Source organism: Battus philenor, unplaced genomic scaffold (genome assembly GCF_028537555.1).
Source record: "Battus philenor isolate CCGP_79_NKW_IND1 unplaced genomic scaffold, ilBatPhil1.0.hap1 SCAF_30, whole genome shotgun sequence".
In the NCBI taxonomy this organism is placed as follows: Eukaryota; Metazoa; Arthropoda; class Insecta; order Lepidoptera; family Papilionidae; genus Battus; species Battus philenor.
In genome coordinates, this window is record NW_027181694.1 from 4,763,308 (window position 1) to 4,782,558 (window position 19,251).

General features: G+C 34.3%; 1 protein-coding gene across 1 annotated transcript in view; it reads right to left on the reverse strand.

Moving 5' to 3' along the window:
• LOC137927289 (serine-rich adhesin for platelets) overlaps nt 1–19,251 on the reverse strand; it is a 64,762-nt gene that overhangs the window by 44,606 nt on the left and 905 nt on the right. The gene's annotated exons all lie outside the window — the stretch shown is intronic.

Here is a 19,251-nt window from a genome sequence, read left to right on the forward strand (position 1 = left end):
AGTTAATTAAATTTTTTTGGTTTTATTCTGGAATAGAATTCAATATTTTTTGAATGTACGAGAGTATTATTTTTGCTGTCGGCGGGCCACCAGTATTTGACCGGCGGGCCGCGGTCTGTGCATCCATGGTATCCACCATACATACAAGGACACACGACTCTAAGAGTTATCGCTCGAACCGCCGGAGCGTTCAGATCTGTGACATTCAATATCCCTCGCTATAACAATCAATGAATCGCTGCTGCCATCAACCAGCAACACAAGAGACAACTTCGCGAATTTAAACAGAAATGGAAGACTACGCGTTAATTCAAAACTTATTTTTAAACGGTTTTATTTAGTTCGACTCGTACGGAATTTATTTGGATCAAAATTAAAAATTGAAATTTAAGCACCTTCCCGTTGTCAGATTGATCTGAAATTTGGTACACACATTTAATTTAGATGACAATACAATATAATACAATCAATAACATTATAAATCTAAGATGGCTGCCGATACAAAATGGCGGAATACGTATTTTTCCTTAACCCCGTCAATATGGGTATCGAATGAAAGGGCTACACTAGTAAAACACGATGATATGTCAAAATTTAAAATTCAAGATGGACGCCGTTCCAATATGGCGGACTAGGTACATATTTTTCCACAACCACCACAATATGGGTATCAAAAAACCGTTTAACTTAAATGTTTTTAAATGTATTTATTAAAGGACCACCGAGACCGCGGAAAACTATAAATACGAAATATATGAGAACGCTGTACCGTCAATATCAATTGATAAGAATTGGTTCACTGTGTTGCGTTGTGATCATACTAGCGCAAGTTAGACCATACTTTGAGGTCACGTAAAACAAATTGTCACGTCGGATATCGTCAAAACAATTCATAAAATAATATTGGACGATCTAAGAGTGAAAACACATAAAATGGCTGAGCGTACAGGCATCGCTGCAAGTAGATAACACCTTACATTCATATTTATACATGGAATCGTATCCGCGAGATAGGCGCTGCGAATGCTCGCACTCGACTATAAGCGCAATCGTGTGACATCTTTAAAGTGTTTAGTGATGTTTAAACGCAATCCGGACATGTTATTACGACGTTATATAAAGGTACACGAAACATAAATTCATTTAATACCCCACAGATGTAAGAACGTTTAAAACAGTGGATTTTTTATGATTTTATTTTTTTATGATTGATTACTTTAGTTCAATGTGATCAACAAGATCAAAGCAACGCGAATATTTTTCCCGGACGCTGTCTCTACCTATCATATCATGTGCTCCACCATGCTGAACTGGACATGGTCTTGGTCAAAATGTACTCAAGAGACTCGGAGATTTCTTTGAATACCCTGAGCTCAAGGACCGCCACTCGTACATATGTGACCTGAGTGTGAACCAGACTGTGAAGCACCTGATCACCAGTTGTCAGTTTCTGTTGTCAAAGAAAATGAAAAGCAATAGCATTGGGAAACCGCTAAATAAAGAAGTAAGTCACCTGCATATTCCTTGAAAATTTTCGATGAGTAATTGGGCAAATAATAAATAGAAATAATACAAAGTTGATAAAAGATCAGGTAAGTTAATTCCAACGTGATAAAGTAACAAACGAGGAATATTGAAACCGTAAAACAAAACATTAAATAGAAATTAGAGAGACAAGTCAAATGTATTTTTAAATAAATACATACCCGGAAGAATGTAAAGTTTGCGTGTTATCTGGCGCCTTATCAGCGATTACATGAAGTTACGAACTCTAGATGCGCCCCGATACATCAACGTCTATCTATTTATCAACACTTGTTTAAACATTCAATTGAATACAATAATATTGTTGTGTGTACACTTTAGTGTTCTGAGTTCCCCAAACTTTTTTGTGTCGTAGATCCCTTGCAGGTTGTCATAGACCCCTAGGGGATATCGACCACTTTGGGGATCACTGCTTTAAACGCTTGTTACTTCATAGGACCGGTAGCCCATCGGTTAAGAAATGTCTTAGATCAGAGATTCTCAAACTATGACGAACAATACCTATATCAATATAGTATCAATAGAGAATAGCCAAATATCTTTAAATCACATATATATTAGAGGTACCGGAAAGTAATGTCGTTTCTGTCGACATATTTTACGGAAAAACCGATCGATTTGTTACCGCTCCGGCATTGGAAATTTATATACTAGATGGCAAAAGGTTGTTGATAACGAAGATAAATATATTGTTGATTAGAAATAAAAACTTGTTAAAAATGTAGTCATGTGAGTTTAAATTAAAAAAGCGACATACTTTCCGGTCAACCTAATACATAAAAGTAAAGTGAATTTGTTAATAAAATGTAAATTCTTTATTTATTCTTCCAAAGTAATTTCATCCCCATTGGTAAATACATAAAACTGTTTTATCACATTTTCTCTTAAAAACCTACTAGATGGCGCTAGTCAATAAGCTTCATAGATGTAGTAGATTTACCGACGTTTAGTTCTATTTAAAAAAAACAACTCTGTATGCGTGTAATACGTGCTCTAAAATATAAATGTTTATCACAAAAACTGTGTTCTTTCTTCCTGAACCTTGAAGAGAAGGCCACCATCGTCCATAGCCTTCTATGTAATCCTCGTTCGATGAAACATAGTTGTGCCAACACTTTTTCCAATCTTCGAACAGCCGGAATAGTCTTGCTTTTTCCATTCGGTTTTTATCTCCTCAAACGTGTCAAAACGGCGAAGCCGCTTTGATTTTTTGAGTTTGCTGAATAGCCAGAAGTCGTACGGAGCTAAATCAGCCGAATACGGTGGTTGCTGAACAACATTCGTTCAGTCTTTGTCGCCTATTTACAGAAAATTTGCATCAATGGAGACTTGACGCGATTGACAAGTTGAAACTATTTGACAACGTGTAACTCGGAGATTGATCGAACAAATAGATGCTAGACAAATGTTATAGACTCACCTACCAACTTAAGAAAAAAGGTACCTGCTTTCCTAATGCCCTGGAATTTTAAATGACAATTACACGTTACTTTTTGATCGTAGTACATATATATATATGTTCCTTTTGATATAAAATTAAAAACTTTGCGGTTGGATTAGTGAGAGATACTCCCCATAGAAATATTAGTCATGCTAGCTGATGCGACTGCGTATAGTGGCAGGAATCTTAACAAGTCACGGTTTCCTAAACAAAATATCTGTTTACTTCATGTGTTACGGACAGTCCTATGTGCATTGCATATCTGGAAGGGGACGAGACTGCTGCTCACGTACTACAGCCAAGATCATGCAGGGCCACCCAGCTTGGTTCAATGGGCTGTTGGGTTTCAACAACGTATAGCATTCTTGTCTGTACTCTAGCTACCTTTTTATGTACTACAAAGACAGAGGCATCCCCTAAGATCGTCACGATGATCTTGCGCCACCCGCATCCATCTTCCTCAACCTTGAATATGTCAAGTAAGAAAAGGACCAATATTTAGCCACTGACATGCCATTGACTCTGTGTTTGGCACTAATCGGTGTAACATAGCTCCTGAGGATGCCCCGTGGAGGGGTGAAACACGTGTTGAGTGATTTGGTGGCGGTTATGTGATTCGCATTGTTTGCCGCATACTCATTTATCAGCGGGCTGACGGTGCATTTCATTGCACGACTACCACTGCATGTGCGGAAGTGGCTAAATATTGGTCCTTTTCTTACTTAGGATGGACTTCCGCGAAGTGACGCCTGATTCCATTAAATACTTGAATATGTCGTCAGTCCATCTAGTGGGGGACCTATTCCACGCTGCGTCCACAGACTCGTGTTCGCTACTCCAGAACTTTCGGCCGTTGCTTCAACCTTGATATAAACTCAAAACTGTTTACATCTGAGTTAAACTGTCATCTCGTCTCCGTCACTCACGTTTACAAGTGCAAACAGATGCTTTGCAAAGTGTTGATAGAAATGGTGTACACGTATATGATAAGTAGAGCTGCTGGTTCGTTTTAAACAAAATAACGGACGCATTGTTCTTTATTTTTGTAACGGTGACATCACATGAAAATAATTTCATCTGTTTAGCACTAAAAATTATTTTTAAAAACATTTTTAAGAATAATATAATTTAAAAGTTAACTGTTTTTCGACGCAAAATAAAATTTCATATAAATATATAAACTCCATGACAGCAGCCATTTTATAAAAAAATATTACGCCACGAAATAAAAATAGGTACTAATAACAAAAATTTTTACGAATTTTTCTTTTAATGGATTTTCATGAGTCATGATTGAAAAATCATTATTATAGACATTTCAGTCGTAGAATGATCACCAGCTGAATATACGCACGCACCCCTATAGATTTCAAATTGGATGCGGCCTGTATCCAACGTCTTATGACGAGCGTGAATGTCATACGCTAGGCTTTCCCGTGCGAGGTCTCGACTCTAGAACCTTAAGGTTAGGTTAGACTGCCACTTCAACCGGTAATCGGTAACTTTCATTAATATATGGACCTCCACATTTCTGATTCGATTTTTTTAGATATCCCGAACATAGCCATCTTCATAGCTCAAGGAGACACTGTGATATAATTAACAAAGCTCGGAGTGAAAAACCACGCTTCCTCCTCTTTCCTGCTAATCATTTACCGTTAGAAATTTATTGCAATTGGATATTCAGTTAAATAAGAAAGGACCAATATCTAGCCACCTCCGAACACCGATTAGTGCTAAACACCGAGAGGACTCGGTGTTTAGCACTAATCGGTGTAACAACTCCTGAAGATGCCCCGTGGAGGGGTGAAATACGTGTTGAGTGAATTTACGGTGGCGGTTGTGTAGTTGGCATTGTCTGTCGCATGCGCATTTACGAGCGGGCTGGCGGGCGGTGCACTTTCATGCACGACAACCACTGCATGTGCGGAGGTGGCTAGATATTGGTCCTTTCTTATTTAGGATGGACTTCCGCAATGTAACGCCTGATTCCATTAAATGGATATTCAGTTGGTTGAAATAATCCGAATTTGTCGCACGTAAATCTCGTGCCGAGTGAGGTAGATTACGTCAGAACTTCGTTTACATCATCACGTGTGAGTCAGCTTCACAAAAGTAACACAAAAGGTTATATTCGAAACAAACGAATATTGAATTTTAAATACAATATATATATATATATATACATAAGGATTAGTTATATGTGGAAAAGCTTTAACCCTTCGTTTGCCGCAACATGGCGCCTGTTAGAATCGGGAATTAATTTTTTTAAATGACAAGTGAAATATTATTGCTTATGATCCTGTGGTCTGCAGCACATCCAGAGCAAGCGATTATAAACCGTATTTCTAAGACGATTCGATATAATGTAGCCTGCTTTATTGACAGCAGATCTGACCCCGCCGACAGATCTATTTTTAAGAAAATGGTTAAGAACTTTTTACTAGACCTATGATTATTTATCCCTTAGTTTCTTATTCTGTTTCTGAGGCATAAACGATTTAAATCAGTTTGAAGTTTTTATTTATTTACGTATTATATTTATAATATGTATTATATCATAAGTATATATGTTATATTCATATGTATGTAATACTCATTATATATATTTCTACCTTTTCCATACTATAGTTGTCTGTAAGAGATTGCCTCGTGTTATAAGACCGCCCATTATAATTTTTTGTTCATATTATGAAACTATTTACATGTATGCTAGCGTGTACAATAAATAATATTAAGGTAAATTAAAAAAACGTGCACAAGCGATCGCTGCATATGATCCAATGTATGTAACATTGTGAATATATGACGCAAACTGAACAATACCTGCGGAGACTTTTGGCGGTGTTTAGCGAGAAAACGGCAATTCCGCTCGAAAACATTTCGTTCTATAAATACAGGCCATGAGTTTCGGTCACCCACTCTAAATCCGAACGGTGTTATGGAATTTTCCCGGCTCCGAGTTTTCCGTGGGCGTCTCCTTATACAAGAAACATAAACGGGCTATTGCTTTCAACTGTACACTGTTTTTCTATAGATATGATGTTTATACTACTAAACTATTCTTCATTATCATCATGATCAGGTCAATCAATAAACGCTACATGCAAGGCATAGTTCTCCCCCAAGCATAGACACGAGGATCTTGCGCTGGTCGTCTCCAGCGACTTCCTGCGAGCTTGACTATGTAACTAGTGGAAGGCCTTAGCCACGCCGCCTCTACCGGCTCGAGATCGCCACTCGAGGACCTTTCGGCACTGCCACTACAAGCGATCCTTCTAGCAGCATAAGTGAACATGGTTCATCTACCTTTTAAAGAAGTTTTAAATTGATATTACCTACAAATTTATTTTATTTATTTATTTAATATCCTTCATTGTACACGTTAAGATACATTTAATATATTTTACAATAACATACATAAAAAGTACAATGGGCGGTCTTATCATACAAGGCAATCTCTTACAGACAACCATTGTATGGAAAAGGTAAAAGTACTAATAATGGGTAGGTTACGTGTACAAAAAATACATATTTACAAACAAACGAACATAGACATACATAAACATACGTATATAACATATATACTTATAATAAATAAGGTTTAATACATATTATAAATATAATACAATTATAAATTAAAATATCTAATTGACTTTGATCAGTATTGGTTCGATCGCACTTGCCTCAGAAAGAAATAGAAGACGAAAAAGAAATGAATTAAGAGAAAGATAGAAATAAGAGATAAATTTACATTTTTATAAAAAAAAACTTGGTATAACTATTATGTTTATAATATATTAAACTATTAATAGGTGTGTTATTGCAATTCAGAATAGAGTCGAACATAAAATAAATAAAAAGTTATCGATCAATAAGATTTCAATTAAAAGTTGCAATGTTAAATAAATGAATTTTATCTTTTATCTTTATAGTTGAATAAGGATGTCTTCGTGTCAATAAAAGATGTAACCCATCCTATTTTGAATAAAGAATGTTTTAATTAAAATATAACACTTTCCATATACCACGAACTTCGGCTTCATACACGGTGTAAGTTCCAAAAACATTACTTACGTGTGTTCATTTAACATATTCCAAATATATATTGATATTTTACTACGTGTATGCTAATTTATGTCAAGGATTCTTATAGCAACATATTCCTTGGGGTTAAAATGTTTTTCGTCGACAAAATTAAAATTCTGAACGAGGAGTAAAAATCGACTCCAAGTTCTTATTTTTGATTAAATTCATATAACATCCGCATGAGCGATATAAGATCGCGGCGGCCTGCGAATCCGGTGTAATAGTAGTATGTAGCGACCCGAACCAAGGCTTCCAACGGAGCCTTCGAAGTACCCAACTCAAAAAAAGGTTTAGACTAAACAATATGCGTCCTTAAACCTGAATTTTCTAGTACAAATGTTCACATGGTACGGGGTATTCGTTGAATATCTACGTTGGTTTGAGTCGAGTCCCTCGTGTACCTATGACCCAGCGGTGGACTAGACCTTGGTCCACGTAATAACGAGCTATACCGTGTTCACAAGACAATGGTGGGAATGTGAAGTGGAGGTTGTGAAAAAGATAGAGAGTGGAACCATCACCTCCCTAATGTGAGAAAAAACATGCCGTAAAATATTTTTTAATATTATGTCCCTAAATAATAAAAGTACATCATAAATAAAAAATAAGCTAAATAGCGATAAGTATAAATATGTAAAATTAAGAAAAGAAAATTGTAAAACAAAATAAAGAACAAAGAGAGGCGATTTGTGTAAGAATTGTAAATGAAAGAAAAGAAAATGTAAGAGAACGTAATGTTTGAAAGAGGATAGAATGGAATAAATTACGAAGTGAGAGTATGCTACTAAAATTTAAATAGAAAAACTCCCTGTTATAGTTATAAGATAGGGGAACGAGATGCCCCAAAAGCGGGCTCCATAAAAAATCCGCGTTATTAGGACATGCTACTTAAGCAACAGTAAGCAAGTCAATTAAATATTATCTGCATCTTTCAACATACTGTATAAGTCGTGTGTGTTATATACACCAACTTCTTTACAAGAATAACTAACAAAGAAGTTGTCGTTGTTGTAATTTTAAATAATTGTTGTCTTTTGCAGAAACTATGTCAAGTTTTCTTAAGTAATATATATAGATAGAATAAAACTCTGTGGTATTAGTTTATTTTGGAAATGAGGCTTCTTGCTTATAACAACGAAAGTATTTCATATATTTGTACTCGTAATATTAATTATATATTAAAGTTTAATTATTCGCACATTTCTCCAAAACATAACTAGTCCATTAACTTTTAACAGTCTATTTTGAAATACATCATTTTAGCGATCGTTATTATTACGTAAATTAAGTGAGGGTACTCTTATAAGTGATAATTAAATATGTTACGGTGACCGGAAATTAATGTCGGTTTCTTAAATTAAACCATACGACTACATTTTTAACAAGTATATTTCTATTCAACAATATATTCACCTTCGTTATCAACAACCATCCATCTAGCATATAAATTTCCAATGCCGGAGCGGTAACAAATCAATCGGTTTTTCTGTAAATAATGTCGACAGAAACAACATTACTTGCCAGGCTCCTCCTAATATTTGTTATAAATGTATGGTAATCGCTTGATTGCGATTGTACATCGTGGGTTCGAGATTCACTCTTATATAATTCACATTTTGAGCATTAATTATATATGATTGCAACCACTTATAAATAAATTTCCATAGGATGAGCAGTAACGTCATCTGCGTACATATATACATATAGTATAATAACACGTTGCAATCATCAACCTGTCTGCCAAGCTTGGCAATTATAGTATATATCTCTATAGATATCTTTGGGTAAGCCTATCCCTTGCAGAGGAGTGTTATTCTGTTAAGAAAGCTATATATTGAGAGTAATTCATATAGAATTGTTACTCTTATATGAGCAACTATGCACGGTATAACAATAAGCATTCATATAATGTCTCTAAATTATCTTAAAAATTTATAAGTACTTTATAAATACCTAGTAAATAAACTTTAAAATTGTTAAGTAATTTTTATAGCGACAATAAAACTCGAGAATGTCTTGCCAGTACTGTATCAACGATATTGTAAGAGTACCCACAACAAAATAACAACACCTAAGTTTCTTGTAAGCTCGTTTCAAATAAAAGAGCTTTTGGAACCGCTGTAAGTTTAAACTGATGGATGCCAACATGGGAAAGTTCAATCTTATTATAATTTCTGTAAAATTAGGCAGTACTGGCACTCTTTCTAAAACATACGCAAGTCACTGTAAACAATCCAATGTGTATATCAAAAATAAAAAAATAAAATGTAGTTTAATGTAGTAAAGGCGATACATAGTTTCTTATGTTATTTTTACATTGAACACACAAACATAGACACATTTGTTTACGCCACATAGATATCTATGGAGACAGTCAGCTGTAAATCATTCATGTACACCAGGGCTTCTTAAACTATGGGTCGCGACCCCAAATGGGGTCGCGTAGGAAAATTCTGGGGTCGAGAGATTTTAATGTCAAATGTTTATATATACCATTTTATAACATCACTAGAGTTGGTGGAATACAGTGGACATGCAGCGTCTAGACACGCGCATTTGTTGAAGGTTTTAAACTAATATAAACACAATTTTATAATTTTTTGTGCAATTTTTAATTTTAGAATTTTGTGTTTCAAAACTAATTCATTGACTATATATTTTCATATGTATATGTATATTGTTACCTAATAAATAAATCATGGAAAAATATTATTATTTTTTTTTATATTTGTATGGGGTCGTCAAGAAACTAGCAATCATAAATGGGGTCGTGAATGACAAAAGTTTAAGAAGCCCTGATGTACACAATTCACACAATGATAGGAAACACGTGGAGTACTACATAGGAATACCTTCGTTTGCAAGACTTTGACTTTTTTATCGGTATCATATCTAAAATTAGGTATGTCGAAAAAAAACCATGACCCGCGTACCAGGTTTTGGGGCTCCTTAACCTGGTACGCGGGTCACCTTGACCATTGGCGTAGATGAAAAGGAAATGAGTAGAAGATTTATTCACATCAACATCGCTTTCCCTTTTGGAAGATTAGGAGAGCGGCCACATTTTCCTGTGGTTTTATTACAATGTCATTTGTGACGTAATAAAACGAAATAAAACCGACACAGTTGTACATTTAAACATAATAAATTTGAGAAGAAATTGCTTAGGGAAAATAACAAAGTTATAAGGAAAATTAATATAATGGAGAGAATATATATATATATATATATATATATTAGCGATTTTCCCAGAAAGTACCCAATATTCGACTTCATCGAATCATCCTGTACGCAATTTATATAGCTTTTACTGAATCACAGATAATGTTCGCAAAGCTTCCTTTGATAAATTAAAAAAAAATTGACAAATGATGTTATCTGCTAAGGATTAAGCTACAAATTACTTCGTAGAAAATAGCACAGCTCGGAATAAATGTCGTTTCTAGGAAATAATTTCGCCTCCAGGCTATTTCAATGTTTATTATATATGTACTTTTATATTATTTCACATAAAATAGTCTGAGGTATTATATCTGAATAGACGGTAGACTTAACTTGACATCGACAAGTGATGTACTCCTCCGTACGTTGAATAACGATTTTAAAATTGAATTTGAATTAGGAACTGCTATTTTTTTTTATGGTCCAGGGTGTTGGGGACCTCTAGTTACCCTATCTCGTGTGGGACAGGGACTTTTTATTTCTAGTAATTTATTCATATTTTTATTATTATCATTCTTCTCTTTCATGTATCATATTATCTGTCGTACTGTTTGTTTCATTCTACAATTTTCCCAGTCTTTCTCTTCCATTCCATTAGCCATACATCCATCCTCAACCACTACATTCTAGGTTTCCTTACTATTTTATTTTGCAACATTACATTTATTTTTCAAATATTTAACACATATTTTATAATTATCATATTATATTATACTGTTTATTGCACTATTTTTGGTACTACTTTATTTATTTTATTTCAGGAACTGCTATTAAAATAGCATAAGGCTATACAGGAAAAATGAGAATTGACACACAATACCCAGCGATAAATATTGCACATCGACATTTGGAAAGAGAAAATCGGTTAATTTCGGCTTCGTACAGCACTCTGTCCCACACTACCTATGTGACGTTTCGTTAGTAGCTGCATTTCGTGCGACAGAGATGACGCGAAATTAGCCGATTGTCTCTTTCTAAAGGTCGATTTGCTATATTTCTCGCAGGGTACTGTACTCTTTCTATTAACATAGTAAAAAATTTTGAGGGTAGTCCAACATTTCGTAGAGTTGTATGATCTATCGCTTCAATATGCCGAGAACATTCGCAGTGGCGACCTCTTATGCTCTTTTCCTCGGCCCCCACTTCGCCTAGTCTTTCTAAGGCGTGATACAGCGGTTTCGGTTTCAAGGACTTGTCTCAGAAAGACTATGTCTCAGTTATTGTCTGTCGCGTGGACACCGGGTAAGTCCAGAGCTGGCGAATCCATCACCTTCACAGCAATTATCCTCGTGAGCTCGTTAATGCAGATTCGCGTCCAATTACCGTCGACACACGAGCTGGCGCGGGCTCAAGCGTGACTCAACGCTTATCTCTGATTATGTTTACAATTATTCCAGCTGTCATGTTATAAGGCCGGGTTTAGTGCTCGCTGCATGGATACGCACGCGATGACTTGGAGATTAAGCTGTCGTCATCTGCTGTTGTGTGAGATGAACTTGTTACGTGAATCAAGTGTTACGTATCACGATTGGTTTATACGGGGTGCTTTTTTTGCTGTCAAACAGTGGATACGAGCAGCTCAAGAGCAATCATCGCGGCGACCTTTGGGGGCTGCCTATGCCTTACAGTAGTGCGCGTTTATAGTCTAATGTGATGGTGGTGATGAACGCATGATAAACTTTTTTACTATTCCATACTTTTTACACCACGTATCAGCAGTTTCAGGTTTTGAGTTAGTATTTTTTCCTAATAAATGGGGTTTTATATGAAATAAAATATACACATATTACAGCAAACCAGCCATACATTCATCACTTTAAACATAGTCATAATATAATCCACGTTAGATCATATATAGTATTCACTTGTAGTATAGTCATAGTTCACGGACCCTTTTGCTCCATGAACTCTTGATCGACGAACCTGTCAAAGCCTTATGACTCACAGCACAAACATCTTTCGAAAAAATATTAATAAAAACACTTGTATACGTCATAAAAGAAAGCACAGAAGAGCCTTATTTGATATAAATTAAAATCTCTTTTTTCATCGATACACGCCCACTACTAGGATTTTGGGGTAGCCAAGGATCGCCCGGATGACCTTTATTTCGTTGCCCGCATCCAACAACTCCTCCCGACCCTAACTATATCGTCGATCCACCTGGTGGGGTTGTAATCATTGCCGCGTCTACCGGCTCGTGGTCACCACTCTAGAACCTTTCACATCCAACAGACGTAGATTTACTAAATGGTGTTGTAAATATATGAGGTGTTACCCCAACATATATGTACCCATATATCACGTAACTGCATGAGTAAGAAAAGGAACTAATATATAGCTACTTCCGCTATGTAGCAGTAGTCGTGCAATAAAGTGCACCGCCCGCCAGCCCGCTGATAAATGCGCATGCGGCAAACAATGCGAATTACACAAGTACCACCGTTAAATCACTCAACACGTGTTTCACCTCTCCACGGGGCATCTTCAGGAGTAATGTTACACCGATTAGTGCCAAACACCTAGTGCACGGTGGCTTTTATAAGCGGGCTGGCGGACGGAGCACTTTATTACACGACTACCGCTACATAGCGGAAGTAGCTATATATTAGTCGTTTTCTTACTTATTATGGACTTCCGCAAAGTAACGCCTGAATCAATTTGAGATTTCTGCATGAGACCAAAAATGTAAAAATGTAAACCACTTTATATACAGCATTGTCAAATATTGTTTTCTCATTAGTATTTATTGCTTAATCGGGTATAAAGCGACAAAGTGCTGAAGGAGGGAAGCCTAAACTTCTATAATATTAAAAGGCATCGGCGTTGCGGGCGTTGAGAGTGGGGTCCTTCATAGTCTACTCAATGAAAACTAGAGAAAGGCATCGACGCGAAGTGGTCTCGTGTTGCTGCGGTACAGCAAGGATGCCTAGAGAGATTTGGCTTCAACTGAGCAGCTGCGAGTTCTGTAGGAGATCCGGCACCTCCCCCCCCCCTCAGAGATACTGAAGAGATACTGAAGATCCACCGAGGAGGTTTTACTGGGTAGGAATCCGTCATAACCCTGTCCTTCTCCCAGACGGCTGGATATCTTGTGTCCATCATGAACATTTTTCTCCGATACCAAAAAATACTAAAAAAGTTTTATTTTATATGTAACTTTAGTGAACTACCTTCCAGTCCTCACCACGACGCCATTTTCTTATATGCAGTAAAGCAGTTTGTTTCTGTGATGGGACAGTCACAGCTGGACATGGACCTCCCCCATAGATTGGCAATCCCTGCAAACCTTAGTTGGAAGCTGCCCTTGTGGATATTTTTTTTTATGGCCCCCGTTGTTGGAGGCCTCTCGTACCCCTAATTTGTTGGTATCAAGGTCTTTGTTTACAAATAAGTTTTTCAAATTTTTATGTTTATTCTTCACTCACTTTCATTCTTCTCAATTGTCCTTGTGGATACTACAGGCAGCTTCCAATATACGTTTCCCGACAACCTCAACGAAGACATCTGTCCACCTTGTAGAAGGAACATCCCACACTGTACTTGCCTGTTTAAATACTTTAATTACAAATTTTCCTATTAGAAAAAGATGTTAATAAATCGCGATTTACCTTAACCGGATAAAGCTTAATGTTAATGTATATACGGATGATGTAAAAACTAAAGAAAACCGCAAGTGGATCCTGCGGTTGCGGCGAGTACTACGGCTCAGTGGTTAACTGCCACTACAAACGTGTTTCAATCCAAATATTTAATTAACGAAATACACTCAGCGATGAGTTTTATTATACTTTATATTAACCTGTTGGTTCGGCACAAAACAAACCTAACAAACTTTTACTTTTCAGACTTCGTAGGAGAAACTCACTGGATGTTTAAGATACCCTAACCTTCAGGATTAAGACTTAATTGGTTACTATTAGCTAACAAATTACCGCTTCGATAAAATAATGAAGGCGTGGAGACCACTGGCTTGGACTTTCATCATCATTTCAGCTACACATTCACTGCTTGACACAGGCCTCCCCTATATATTGTATAAAGGACCTTTTAGAAGTGACCTGCATTCAGCATTTTCCATTGTTATGGTGATTATGGGCCAACTTGTGTGGTGGATGCTGCAGTTGCTAGTCTCAACTCCCACACCTCTACGCCCCTGCGGCCATCTGTTCTGTTTACTGTGTGGCCTGACCAATGCCACTGCAATTTGGCAATTTTCTGGGCTATTTCAGTTACTTTCATTCTTCCACAGATTTTCTAATTCCTAATTCAATTTCACAGAGATATCCGAGAGCATAGCCCTCTTCATGACTCAGAGTGAGATATCAAGTTTCTGTACTCTCAGTATTACTTGTAACAGATTATATAGAAAAATATAATCTTAAAGTAAACAATACAATTGTTTACTTAATAAAGAATTAAGAGTACACCTTCAGATAAGCAAAATGTGTATTACATTTTAATATTGATAATACATGAATATTCTAATAATGAGGCATTATATATTTATAATAGTGATGCTATTTCACATTGGTTTATTATTTTGTTTACGTCTACAATTCTTGCTAATTGCTATAATAGTTTTGGCAATCAGCCGTGTTTACTTGGATTGTATAAGCAATACTAGACCAATCAAAACATTAATGTAACAAAGAACAGGTTTTATTGAAGATTATTAATGTGAAATCAATTTACAATTGTATTCTCTAACATTGAATTTAGTGAATTAAACACCAAGATGACAATGTAAAGGTAATTTGTAAATTGAAATAGCAATTGCACAGTAGACACAAACTAAATTCTGATGTGTGGCATTCAAAATCAGGTTACACTTGTTTGTCCGAAGACCCTGGAAGCATGCTTTCTACCGTTCCAAGAAATCTATGGAGTAGGCTCATGCCCAGCAGAGGACGTCTTATGGCTGAAATGATGATGATGAGCATTTCTACACTGATTGGGACAGACCAGCAATTCAATGCAGCCAGTTATAGGGTCTGGGTTTTTGGCTTTTTTAATAATTCTTAATAAATATAATCATACACCTGTTAGCTTTAAAAATAGCATTCCTACTTTAAAAAGTAAATAAGAAAAAAATAAAAACTCTTTTGAAAGATCTATGTTAATAAAACTATAAATATCTTTGTTAAGGTTTAGAATTTCTGTATTCCAGAATTTCAAGTCAAAATGGACTGCAGACATCTAAAAGCCTAGTGAAGATTTACCTACATCCTGCAACAATTTTGATATTGTCTTAAACATGCCTAAAACTCTCATTTACATGTGGAAGTGGTACATTATTATATCAAGTATATTATTTATTCATTAAATATTCAGTAATTAATAGTTAATTGTAGTAAATAATAGTTAATATCAAGAAATTTGTTACAATTGTTAACAAATGTAGTCAATTGTATATCACCATTTAAGGCAGACACATTTACCAATTGACATACACACATTATTGTCATTTTAGCCATAGGACACAGGCCTTTCCCATAGATTTCCTATAGGACACATTTCACATTTGTGATACGCACACACATAGCACCACATAATATAGCAAAATTTAAAGTTTAAAACTAAATTATAACTAATGTTAAACATAATTAAAAGATGTATTGTTCTATATGATAGGTGTATCTTCCTACTTATTCTCCACAACTATAACACCATGTAAAGCAGAGTATAATCAAAAAATAAAATAGATTTAAAAATTATATAAATAATAAGTTGACAATAAATAAGAGTTCTGTTAAAAGTTCCAGAGTTGAAAAAATGGATTTTATTTGTTACCTTTATTTTTAAACAATTACTGAAAATGAAGTATAATTCCGAAGTATAATTAAAAGCAAGACATTAAAAACATGTTTATTAACCAGAAACCAAAATATTAACATATACAAGAATGCTATATGGAATGCACATGAAGATGCCATTTTAATTTAATTTTGGCAATAAACTACACACAGTGAGTTTAAAGGTTTAACTTGCTCAGTTACAATTTTGTCAAAGTTTAAGTAGTTTATCTTCTTCAGTGTTGAAGGGGATAAACTAAAAAGGTGCAAACTGAGTGTATACATATGAGCCATTTATTTTGAAAGCGGCATAAGTCACTTTGTTTTTAAGAAGTTTTTCAATTGTATTTAGTGTTGCCATTAACTAGATTATTTTAAAAAAGTAACTTATGCCACATTTAAAATAAACGGATTTTATGTATATTCACTATATTGTCAAAAAAAGTCAAAGTAATTGTGTTGTGTAAGAAAAAACCATTTCCGTAAAAAATAGTTCAAAAATATTTTTATGTTATTTGATCTTATAAATAATTTTTTTACAAAAAATGAGGTTCTGAGATATTGAATATGTGCAACATTAAGTGGTAGAGTGTAAACGGAATCATATCCAAGAAGATATAGTCTGCCAGGAGGCCTAGATATGTCTACAATCAATGTCAGTTTGTTTCAAGCCATGTTATCAAAACCTGACACCAAGACTGCTAAGCTAATCTATGACTTGGTCATAGTCTTCCATCAGCATACCTTGTAACTTCTGAGAAGAGAAGTTAGTATTTTTATGTAGTTAGTATGTATTTTAAAAGAAAAAAAAACCCTGTAAACATAATGTTAAAAAAAAGGAAAAATTGTTTATCTAATTGTAGTTAAAATTCTGTCAAATTGACTTTAACAAGCAGTTTATTGCTGAGATACTATTTGAAAACCACCTAATCTGGATTATAATTTATAGAGTGTTTTAAACTAAATGCCATGATAGATTGAAATTCTTTTGCAGTGAAAAATTTTCCCGTGAAGCAAATGATGCCTAACTCCTTTGATAATTTGCCTCAAAGTTTAAAGAATGTTTGCCTATATTATTATTAATTAAATTTAAAGGACTTATCTAAATGTAATGCAATAATGTATAAACACACATTACAATAATAAATGTTTTATGTAATAGAAATAATAAAACAAAAGCTTTTGTTTTATTATTTCTATTACATATATATATTATTCCTTGTAACAATAGCCAGACTAAATATACAAAATGATTGGTTATTGGTATAAAACCTTTAAAGGAGGTGGGATTTATAGTTTATTTGCTCTCAATTTATTTATGGTATGCCATATACCAAAATCAATGATTCTGAAAATAATAAATGATAGATAATATAGTAAGAAAAAGAAATTCCAAAATTTGGATTACCACATATTAAAATTAATGTTTACTGCCTGTCTCAGCACATGTTGTACTACCACATATTATTGGCCTGTTGACTTTCCAACAGAAAAATTAAATCAATTAAATATTTCAGAGTAATCACTTTATAATGGTTGATTGAAAATGGAAGTAAAATCTTTTACGCTCTTTACTTACAAATGAGCTAGACTTTCGCTCCTTTAAATCTATAAAGCCTATAACCAATAAACCTTGATATAAATTGTCTATGATTATTATGACCTTTCTAAGGATATTTTCAAAAAAAAGGGAAATACCCATTTATAAGGCCATTCCTTTAGCTATCCATGGTGTCTTATAAAGGAAACCTAATAATGTTGTCAGGGCCAACAATGTTTATATCATTTTGAACAAGCCTCTAAGGCTTGTTTTGGCACCTTAACTAAATGCTTTAAAAAAAGGGCAAGATTAGTTTTTGTATTAGTGTAATGCACATAGCTGTATTGTTGGGTAAATATAGAATAAGAGTGATTCTTTTTTGTCTATCCATTACAGTAGGAGCCAGCCAGTGTTTTGCAAATCACATAGTTTTCTAAAGACTTATTTGTTTCTTTTGATAAATGTACTGTAGTTCCCTTTTTCTTTTTGTGTTATTACATATTTTTTTAATTTAATTATTAATACATATCTGTTTAAAAATGTCCTAAATAATAGATAACATATATCAAACATAAAGTCAAGGTCGTACCAAATTTGATTTTCATCCAAGTAAAGTATAATGTGACTCATTAAAAACTGGAACAATGTATATATGTGAACAATTATTTCCACTTTTAAATTTTCTACCTAACAAGGGTCACTATCAACTAAACAACATTTAAAAAATTTACTAGAGTACTAACAATTATTTACCAAATTTTAGAAGAGAAATAAAATAAACATGTTTAATTGTTAGTTTTGAAATTCTTACATATATTTTAGATATTTATCTATGTTTTTAAAATGTATAATTTCTCTAAAAATATATATTGCTTTTTTCATACATTTAAAATATGTAAATATAGGTCAAAAACTTTTTTAAATTTTGTAAAAAGCCTCAGTTTATCTGGGAACTTGACTACCCATATAATTCAGGTTTATAGGTTAACAGATCAAAAGCCATAATAGTAAAATATTCAATTGACACAAAGCAAATATTTGCTAAAATAGATCACAGGTGTGCATATAATAATGTTATTAATAATTATTATTAACAAAAAATAATGAGGTTACACTTTATTAGAGACATCTGTAATAGAGAATATCTCTATAACAGATTTCTGTATCAATTCACGTTTTAAATTTACTTTCATATCTTCTGTTTGACATAGGCCTTTACCACTGATTTTTAATAAGACCTGTAGGAAGTGGTCTATATCAAGCATTTCCTGATGACCTTAACAGGGTCATCTGTCCTTATTGGAGGTGCATGTGTTATGTTGCACTTGCAGGCCCATGTTCTCCATTCCAGAACCTTAAGGCTGCCATTTCAACTTGCTAATCTTCAGGGTCCATAACTCTGGTATGTCTATGGAGCTTCTTACTGTTATTACTAATGTGATAATAATAATGGTATTTACAAATTTATATATAATCAGTTCATTATGTATTTCACTGTTTATTATTTGTGATAATAAATATTTATTTATATTTAATTTACTAATACATCTTCGTAAATGATAATAGATATTTTCAACAATTAAATAGTGACAATAATTTATACATTCCTATTGGTTATT